This window comes from Drosophila santomea, chromosome 2L (genome assembly GCF_016746245.2).
Source record: "Drosophila santomea strain STO CAGO 1482 chromosome 2L, Prin_Dsan_1.1, whole genome shotgun sequence".
Taxonomy (NCBI): Eukaryota; Metazoa; Arthropoda; class Insecta; order Diptera; family Drosophilidae; genus Drosophila; species Drosophila santomea.
In genome coordinates, this window is record NC_053016.2 from 27,031,331 (window position 1) to 27,042,224 (window position 10,894).

The window sequence follows — 10,894 nt, forward strand, 5'->3', positions numbered from 1 at the left end:
TGCTTTACTGTGCCCATACATTTGCTTACATGCCCATATTCCGTATACGTATATTATCTGCCTTTTTCCAGGAACTACTTTTCTGCTAATAAATTACTTATTTACGAATTAATATATTTTATAAAATACAAAAAATATAATGAATTATTAAATAACGAAATAATATGACTACGAAGTAAAAGCGAGACTAAAGCAACAACTTTATTACAAATCCATAAGGGTGGGTCCGCGATTGTTTTTTTTCCAGTTTCGAGTTAACCGCTGCAGAGGCCGCGGTGTTCTCCGCGGTGATCTCCCTCTATCTTCCGTCCCTTACGCACACATTGCTTGCCGACGGCATAACAGCCAAGGTTTTAATTCCACCGTTCCGGCTGCGCAATTATTTAGTTTGAGAGTAAGTGAATTTTTGCGATTACTATTTTCTGAATTAGTAATTAATTATTTTCGAATTACGAGACAAGATCAACCCTTTGTGAACCTAATTTGGTTTTCTGACCCAACAGAATATAAGAAAGCTCAACGTCCGAGCAACGAAATATTAATATTTGTATTCACATATTCATGCCCGACGGCATCGAGATCTCAGATCTTCTTGCCCACACGCCGGTTTCCAATTTTGTTGTCCATTCCGCAAAGGGCACCATCCGCCCGCGCAACTTTCGCTAGTTTCGGATTCGCTGCGGAGCCGCGGCGCATATTTATTCGTGTGCCACACAGGCCGTGTCATCATCGTTCGCCGCCGGCGAGCATATTTTCCTGCCCGTTGGTTTGTCAAGTTATTTGCGGACAATCGTTTTCTAAACCCTTTTTTTTTTAGCTTTTTCCGCCGTTCTTAAATAACCTAGTTGTTTCAACCAAAAGAGCCTCAGTGTGACCGTCTAGCCACTTCTTCCAAGGCACCCGTTGCCCAAGTCAGGTGACAAGCCCTGATCAGCAGAAGTCGATTCTGAGAATGCCCACGGGAGGCGACAAGAAGTTGCATACGATCCCTTCGATTCGCTTGGACAGGTTCCAATCCGCATCTCCATGGCCGTCTCCGTTAAAGCCAAAGGCTACCAGTCAACGGGCAAAAAGTGACGGTTTACTCGTTCGGTCGCCAAAATTGCGCAAATTGCGGTAGATGTCGCCCTAAAAAGGTTCATTGCCACGACAGACCGAGTTAGCTTATTCGAAGCGAGCCTCCACACTCCGGGCGCCTCGGAGCCTAAGAGATTTTTGGCGCAAATGTGCCGAGTCCATTTGGACGAAATCCGGGCCTTATGGGAAAATGTAAAGAAGGGCTATGATAGCTGCTCCGATCTCCTTTCCGTGTTCGCCGAGGATCCCGACACCTTCACAGTGCTGGAATCCAAATACAGCTACTGTTATTCCGTCTATTCGAGGTGTGTTGCTAATCTTCAAGAGATAATAGAAAAGGCGACAGTCCAGTCCAACTGCCAGAACTGTTTCGCACGAGGGCACCAGCAACGAAATTGCACTAGTACCCACAACTGCTCCCCCTTGCGGACCCCAAGTTCTTTGAGAGCTCCCAGATTGATGTCCTGATAGGAGCAGACATTCTTCCGTCCATTCTCCTGGGTAACTGCAAAATAAACATTTGTGGATCCCTTTCCGGACAGGAAAATATTTTTGGTTGGGTGTTGACAGGCGCAGTCCATTCGGCAGACCCCCGGAGGGTATCCGCCTTCTCCACGCAGTTACCTGCGCTTTCGAGGACCCGCTGGACCAGCCCCAGAATGACGGTGTGATCCACAGCCCGCGGAACTTGTCAGCAGCTCCTCGGCACCCGCCAGCCGTTCCGCGGCGTTCTCCAGTCGCTCCTCGGCTCCTGTCCGCCGCCCCACGACGTTCTTCAGCCGCTCGTCGGCAATCGCTTGGCGCTTCCCGACGTCTTTCAGCAGCTCCGCGGCCCTCTTCTTCCTCGCCACGGTGTTCCTTCGCCTCTCATGAGGGTGCGTCCGTTGCGCCTAAGCAGTTTTCTGCCGCCCGTCCGAGTAGCCCGCTGAGAGCATCCTCCGCTCCGTCGCTGTCGTCCCTGTTACAGCAACACAGCGTCAACCTGCTACCGACTGCTATGGTGCGGATTAGTACCGGGACTCAGGTCTTCGACACGGCGGCGCTCATCGACACGTGCACGCCTACGAGCTGCATCGACGCGTCGCTGGCGACAGCGTTCAGACTGCCAACGACCAGAGTTATGGATGAGCAGGTTTGCTCGGCCACCGTGAGCTCCAAACGGGACAACAGCGTCCGGTTCGAGCTGGTTTTGAAGGTCGAGCCACACGTGCGCATTCGCACTCCAATCCGGGAGCTGAGCGAGACAGTGCGGGCCCACTTCCGGGACATTTCCTTGGCCGATTAGCGCTTCTACCTACCCGCTACGATTTTCATGGTCCTGGAAGCGGACCTGTATCCGCGTGTGATGCAGACAGTCTTCCTGAAGATCCAGGACGGACTGCCGGTGACCTAGAGCATCGTTTTCGGATGGGTCGTGTCAGGAGCCTGCCACCAGCCATAGCAATGACCATGTTGCAACCCGGGTGATTGCAAGGGGGGGCGGAATGTTTATGTGAAGGCCCACTGTACGGCCTCTGCGCACAGATCTTACGCTCTCGTCCGAGCACGCCCCTCTTACGCAGTTACGCTCTCGCTCTCATCCGAGCTCGCGCTCTCCAAGCGCACCAGAGCCCGCTTAAGCTATGTAAAGCGAGTAAGAGCGCCGCTCTAATTTTAAGCTACAACTTCAACATTCAGCTCAACACATTTTGGAGGACGAGCCCCCCTACACAAATAGGTACACTTTCTTGTCTGATTCTTAACCATTTGTTTGTCGTACTTGCAGCTATCGCATCTCTGTCTACTGTATTATAGCTGTGACACTCTTGTTCATCTTAAGACAAAACCCAGGCCCATTTTCCCTGAGCCAGCTGGTCAAAAAGGTAGACAGAGTGTATTGAGGTGGACAACGCTCATTGGCGCCCAACGTGGGGCTAGCCCGATGCATGATTAGGCGACTGTCATTTGACAGACGGGCTTCCCGTTAATAAACAATCGATTTTAGTTTCAGTCAGGTATTTCATATCCCGTCATGAAATTTTTGGTCTCTGGAGAGGTTCGGAGCCATAGAATAGTTATGCTTTTATATGTTTTTTTTCCATCAGATCTTCTCTAGTTGGATAGATTCGGCTAGTTACTCTTCTAATTGGTAAGCCTTCATAAATTAATGAATGACTCTGTATTCACATACCGAAAATGTACCGTACCGTAAAACCTTTTTGTCGCTTACCTTTTATCTCTTTTCGCTTGCCCTTGACCGTTGAAAATTACCGTTTCGCTTACCTTTGATAGTTGGATCTTACCGTTTATCCTTAAGCGTTTCTTGCCTACAATTGATCGTTTGATTTTATCGGTTACATTTCGTGTTATAACGAGAGATTTGTTAGATTTTATATATTCGCTAGTTTGTATTTTTAAGCATCGAAAATGATGATGCGTAGTAATGAAAATTTAGCTCACCCAGAGACGGAAGTGTCGGTGCACCACCTGCAACGGGCCAGAATGTAATCTGGATTTGGTTGAAACCCATTGTAAACATTATTTTCACAAGCTTTGCCTTGACAATTACCACAGGAACCATGACAAATGCCCGTCTGTAGTCAGCCATGTTCTCAATCCGAGCCAGAATCTCATTTGGCTGTTTCCACTAAATATCAGGGTAACAAAATTGTAATTCTGATCCAAAGTTTCAACAAGAAATTGGTAGCAGAGATAGCTCAGATTTCAGAGTCATAACAGAAGACCGTGTTGAACAAATAGTCCAGAGTTCAATGCAGTCCGTTCAAGCAAGCATGCTACAATCAGAGACAGAACAAATCAATATTGGACGTCCAGATTGGACTACATCCGAGCCAGCCGTGGCGGTCATATGCCAGAAATCATATTTAAAATGTAATGCCACAAGATTATCTTTCATGTCAATAAAATTCATGTCAATCGAATAATCCATCGTTGTTTTATTGCAATTTAAAGTTCTATACCTCTAAAAAAAACACCCTATACATATAATATAACCAAACTCAACAAAATGTATATAACTTAGCTTAAGGCCCTCAGCTGCTATAGCTAATCCAAAATTCCGCATAATTTTAATCATGCGTTAATTTCTCAATAATAATAAATAAAAAGATGATTCCGAAGATCAGTCTGAGGATGAACATGATGTCGATAACAAAATTTGTGTCGTTAGGGCCCTTGAGAAAATTAGGTGCTGGAAATGTGATGAATTAGGTCACGGGTACGGGAATTACCTTAAACCACGCCATATTTTCTGTTATGGTTGTGGAACACCGGAGGTGTACAAGCCCAATTGCGCAAAATGTATCTCGGCCTCCCAACAGGGCATTCGTTCTACAAAGAAAACGGATGTTCGCCTTTAGCCTTGAAAACACAAACAGAACCAGATTCTGTGGCAAATGAGGTTCATCCCATTTTGCCTTCTACTAAACCGGACGTATCATTATCACAAACTTTCAATCGATATCATTTGCGATTGCTGGAGTACTCAGGTCTTATATTCCTTATATTTAATACCAATTCCATTCATCATTGTAAACGACGATCATCACGGCGAATTCGCAAATTTTGGATTCTTAAAAGATCATTCAATCGGTTTACCATTTTATCAATCGTTCACAATAATAACGATATTCGATCTTTCACAAACATTGACATATTTGGTCAATCGCATTTAGCTCACCTGGACAGTGGCGCCAACAAGACGGCGTTTCAATTAGTCAAACATGGATATTGACGTTCGTGATTACATTCAAAATTGAGAGACGTGCCAGACCATTAAATATCCCAACCGTTCATAAAAACCACTCGTATCTCTGTCTACTATATTAAAGCTGTAACACTCTTGTTCATCTTAACACAAAACCCACGCCCATTTTCCCTGAGCCAGCTGGTCAAAAAGGTAGACAGTGTATTGAGGTGGACAACGCTCATTGACGCACAGCGTAAGGCTAGCCTGATGCCTGATTAGGCGACTGTCATTTGACATGTTTTGACCTATGTTTTTCCTATCAGATGTTCTCGAGCTGGATAGATTCAGATAGTTACTCTTCTAATTGGTAAGACTTCATAAATAATTGAATGACATTTATCTTACAACTGTGTATTCACATACCGAAAATGTACCGTACCTATTGAATTATACAACCTACTTCTTTACTACTCAGGGTAAGACCCGCATTACCTTTTTGTCGCTTACCTTTTATCTCTTTTCGCTTACCTTTGACCGTTGAAAATTACCGTTTCGCTTACCTTTGATAGTTGGATCTTACCGTTTATCCTTAAGCGTTTCTTGCCTACAATTGATCGTTTGATTTTATCGGTTACATTTCGTGTTATAACGAGAGATTTGTTAGATTTTATATATTCGCTAGTTTGTATTTTTAAGCATCGAAAATGATGATGCGTAGTAATGAAAATTTAGCTCACCCTGAGTCGGAAGTGTCGGTGCACCACCTGCAACGGGCCAGTATGTAATCTGGATTTGGTTGAAACCCATTGTAAACACTATTTTCCCAAGCTTTGCCTTTACAATTACCACAGGAACCATGACAAATGCCCCGTCTGTAGTCAGCCATGTTCTCAATCCGAGCCAGGATCTCATTTGGCTGTTTCCACTACATCTCAGGGTAACAAAATTTTAACTCTGATTCAAATTCAGATTTTAGAGTCATCACAAAAGACCGTGTTGAACAAATAGTCCAGAGTTTAATGCAGTTCGTTCAAGCAAGCATGCTACAATCAGTGACAGAACAAATCACAATGAAAGACACATTCAATTCAAAAGATACACATTTGCGAATAATAGACAGAGTGAGTCGCAGCAGGACATATTAACTATTTTCGGTCGAGACGCACCCGAGATAAATTCAGTACGAAGTAGCGGCTGGACACAGGTCCCTGCCAGAGGATGCTGGCAAATGGTAGTCGGGCGTCCCGGGCCGGACTTAGGTGTCTCTCGACCCGTGCCGAGAGTCAGCCTGGCTGAGGGGATGGGTCACAAAATAGATCAGTCTCAAACGGAGAGCTCAGGGTACCTGGCGACCCCTGTTCTAAGAAGCCTTACCTGAGCGTCGCTGATCTTCGCCCGGAATGACCCTCCTTTTCTCCGCAACTAGAGGGAATCACATGGAGTCGATAAACAAAAATAAAAAGGAGTCAGGATCTCCCAAAAAACCTACTCAAACGGCAGTGATGACTGAGTCTGGCCGTACAAACTTCAAGGCAGCGAAGTTGGCGAGTGAGCCCACCTGCCTTGCCAACACCACAGGATCGGGTTCGGGTGAACCCCGCCTCAAATCTGAGGCGACTGAGTGCAAGCAGCCCAAAGCCGTCGCCATTGGAACATCTCCAGGCCCTAGTGCAATGATGCCCCCTTCAGGCGCAGCCAAGGACGGCAAGCACTCAGTGGCAACCGGTAACGGAAAAAAGATCTGCGGGACAAATCCTATGCAGACAGGAGAAATCGAAAACGGCTCCTTCTGCTGAATGGATGAAGAAGGTGGAATGAGCCAGATCCGTATTGCCAAACTTCGGCAAGGAAGTCCCAAAGCCACCCAAGCCCACAGAGGTCAGAAAGCGACCCCCACTCCCAGGACGTTCCCTCCGACCCCTCAGCAAAGCGGCAACGCGTGCAGCAAGGGCGATCCTTTGCGGAGATCGCAAAAAAGCGCATTCTCCTGGGCGTGGTCGACAGAAACGACCCGAGTGACAGGATTCCACGTAATAAGTGGAAGTGGGTGGAAGCAGCCCTAGACACAAAATGCTTCGAAATTCTGGCTAAAGAAGCTGGCCCCCCTCCTGTCTGCAAAGACGTGGGATGGGGGAGGTGTATGATGGCGCCGGACTTGTTGCGTTGAGCTGGTCCGACGTACCTTGCCGACCCTGTGCAAGGATTTGGATCCCGGCATCCATCAAGGCTCCGTACCAGATCCTCCCCATGCTGCAGCGATGCAACCCCTACCTCCCCACCTCGGACTGGCGAGTGGTGTAGGTCGACGAGATGGAAGGACCAACAAACCAGGCCATCCTCATTCTAAACAAGGAGTCCCTAGCTCCCATTAAGGCCGCTCACGGGGAGCTAAACTTCGGTTTTGGCTCAGTGACCATAAAGTTCTACAAATCGGACTCCGCATCGGGAAAGCGGTGGAGGAGTGATCAGGTTTCTGCAAATAAACCTCCACCACAGTAAGGCAGTCTCTGCTGCTCTTCAGCTCCATCTGGCTGAGGATGGAGTTGACATAGTCCTGAACCAGGAACCTTGGATAGCGGGAGGAAAGATTTCAGGATTAGGGACTAAGGAATATTAGCTTTTAACAGCTCCCAGCGAAGGTAAAGTAAGGGCTTGCATCTTAGCCAAAAAGCACTTCAGCATTTTTCTGCTCCATAATTAGATTGGAGAGTCAGCCATCTCCTTTCCGAGTGCTGTCATCGTACATGGCCTACGAAAGGCAAGAACCGCAAAATGAGCTGGTAAGAAGACTGGTACAAGACAGCAAAAGCAAAACGTAGGCCTCCCAGTAGGCTGTGATGCAAACGCCCACCACACACAATGGGAAAGTACAAACCCAAACGACCGCGGTGAGTCTCTTTTCAACTTTATCAACTTTTTCCAATCTCTTCATATGCAATAAAGGTAATGACCCCACCTTTATCATTAAGAACCGAAATGAGATAATAGACCTAACTCTCGTCTCTAAAGCACTATTAGAGAAAGTAACTCACTGGAGGGTGCTAGATAAGCACTCTTTCTCGGACCACAGGTATATAGAAACGACCCTCACAACCAACCCCTCAAAAGGCCTGCCCCCATAGCAAGCCCAAAAAAAAGGAACCCTCCCTAGTGGTCAGCAGAACTATCCCCCTTCTAATGGACTGCAGAACCCTTTCTAACAGGGTCAAGGCAGGAAATGAGGAGGACCTTTGGACCGCCTATAAGAAAGCCCTTGCAAACTGCAAAAAAGCCATCAGGAAAGCAGAGCGATCCTCGTGGCATTCCTTCTACTCAGAAATTGAAAATGCAAATGAAGCAGCCAGGCTTAGAAAAATCCTCTCATAAACGGCCACAACCCTAGGCTACCTTAAAAGAGCAGATGGCTCCTGGAAAAGCACGAGTAAGGAATCTCTGGAGATACTTCTAGACACTCACTTCCCAGGAAACAGCCAAACCGCTCTCACCTTTCAACATACAAAAGCCATACTGGCAAGTATCGAACTGTGCTTAGAACAACAGGTCCACCTTTGGGCCATACACACTTTTAAACCATAAAAATCTGCAGGTCCAGACAAAATCATACCCTTACAAATCCAACATGAGGGAAATATAGCCATAAACTGGCTTTTAGATATTTTTAAAAGGTCCCTACTTCTTGGACACCTACCGCAATCGTGGCTAGAGTCCCGAATTGTCTTCAACCCCAAAGCAGGGAAACCATCACACACGACCCCAAAGGATTTCAGACCATTTAGTGTGTCATCCTTCCTACTAAAGACCCGTGAAAGAATCATCGACCTTCATCTGAGATCAACTCTCAATCCAAGTCTCATCGCAGACACGCAACACGCCTACAAGAAAGGGAGACGCCACTACTTTCTCTCGTCTCCAAGATAGAAAAATCAATGACCCAAAAGGAATATGCGCTGGTAGCTTTCCTAGATATATAAGAAGGAGCTTTTAACAACGTCACCCCAACGGCGATTACCGAAGCCCTGACAGACCTTGGGGTGGAACGCCACTTGGTGGGACTCATAAACCAACTGCTCACCTGCAGGAAGGTTATGTCTTCACTAGGCGCGTCAACCCTCACTAGGCACGTCAGCAGAGGCACTCCGCAAGGAGGCGTCCTTTCCCCACTTCTATGGAACATAGCAGTCAACTCGATACTATGCGACATGGAAGGGGGGCTGCAGGAAAATAGCCTATGCGGACGACGTTGCTATCATCTTCACAGGCAAATGAGCGAAAAACTCAGTGTTTTGTACAGCTGGACCTAACATAACGGATTAGGAATTAACCCCTCGAAGACCGAGCTGGTTCTCTTTACTATGAAGAATAATATACCAGACTTAGTCCCACCTATCCTCAACAACCAAAGACTTTCCTTCAGTAACAGCGCAAGATACCTGGGCGTAATACTTGACAGAAAACTAAACTGGAATTTGAACCTCACAGACAGATATAAAAGAGCATCAATAGCACTCTTCACGTGCAAGAAAGCAATAGGGCTCAAATGGCACACCCTATATAGTAAACTGGATATATAAAGCCATCGTCAGACCAATACTACTGTATGGGGTCGCGGTATGGTGGCCGGCTCTGAAAAAGAAATTCAGCATAAAAATGCTAGCAAAGATGCAAAGAGCCGCGGCCCTCTGCATCAGCAGTGCTTTACGCACCACCCCAAACGAAGCCCTAAATGCCATACTCAACCTGCCAAGCCCAGAACTAGTTGGCATGGAACAGGCTACAGTAACGGCAATCAAGCTTAGAGATACCAAACAGTGGAACACACAAGAAGCCGGTCACTCATGTATCGTAAAATCCACTCAAATAGTCCCCTCCAGGACAGACTACTGCACTCCAACGGAGTACAAACAAACACCGTTCAACACAATTATCTCAGAGAGGGACGATTGGAACTTACAGACACCTGGGCCCCAGAATGCTATATGCTTCCATACGGACGGGTCAAAACTACAGAACAGAGTAGGAGGAGGAGTTTACTCCGAACAACTAGGCCTACACCTCTCGTTTAGACTTCCCGATCATTACAGCGTCTTCCAAGCTGAAGTAGCAGCAATAAGTGAGGCCCTAAAACATTTGAAAGCACTAAAACCTGAAAGCTCATACTTAAAGATTTTCAGTGATAGCCAAGCAGCTATCAAATCGATTGGCTCAATCTCAAGCCACTCAAATGCAGTATCGAATTGCCGCTCATCTTTACACGAGGTGGCACAACAATTCGTAATCAGCCTTATATGGGTACCTAAACACAGGGACATAGAAGGCAACTCAATCGCAGTTGAACTAGCTCGAGAAGGCACTACCGCGCCACTCATACAAGAGATGGAGGGCATGAGTATGCCTTTAGCCACTTGTAAACTACTACTTAAGGAAAACCTAAACCGTAACAAACAGACAATATGGGAAAACACCACACACTGTCGCCTTACACGCCAAATATGGCCAAAAATAAACTCAGAAAGAAAGTCAAAACTCTTATGGTTGACCAGAGCAAACCTCAGCACTGCAATGAGAGTCATCACAGGGCATTGATTGATAGGCACCCATGCCAGAAGACTATATGCCCCGTATAATGATTTCTGCCGTAGCTATAGGGACGAAGAAATGGAAGAAACGGTAGAGCATCTACCATGCAACTGCCCAGCATTGCAAGCGAAAAGACTTGCTCAACTAGGAAGCAGATTCCTGATAGACACGTCCGACCTGTCCGACACCGATCCACATCGGCTGGGGAAACTGCTAACTTCACACGAACCTCCACGGGCAAAAGGGGAAAACACACACGGTATTACAATAGACCTCTAATGGTCTATGTGCGTCGGATAACCGACGGCCGGTTAAACCTAACCTAACCTAACCTAAGCAATCAAAATGTTAGGACTTCTCCAGACTTTCGTAGCGTTCGAAGTGATCTTTTTTTGGATACCCCTGATGGGACTTCCAATATAATATCTAATTGGCGTATTAACCAACGACATTGCCATTGAGGATTTTATTTACCGTGTAAATTGTCTCACTTCGCAATGTGTGAGGAGTTGAAACTCCCCACAAATGCGGATGGTGATCGCATGCGGGGGG

General features: G+C 46.5%; 1 pseudogene; it reads left to right on the plus strand.

Moving 5' to 3' along the window:
* The first annotated feature begins 7,075 nt into the window (after nt 1-7,075).
* Nucleotides 7,076-10,653, plus strand: LOC122756515 (annotated as a pseudogene).
* Nucleotides 10,654-10,894: the final 241 nt, after the last annotated feature.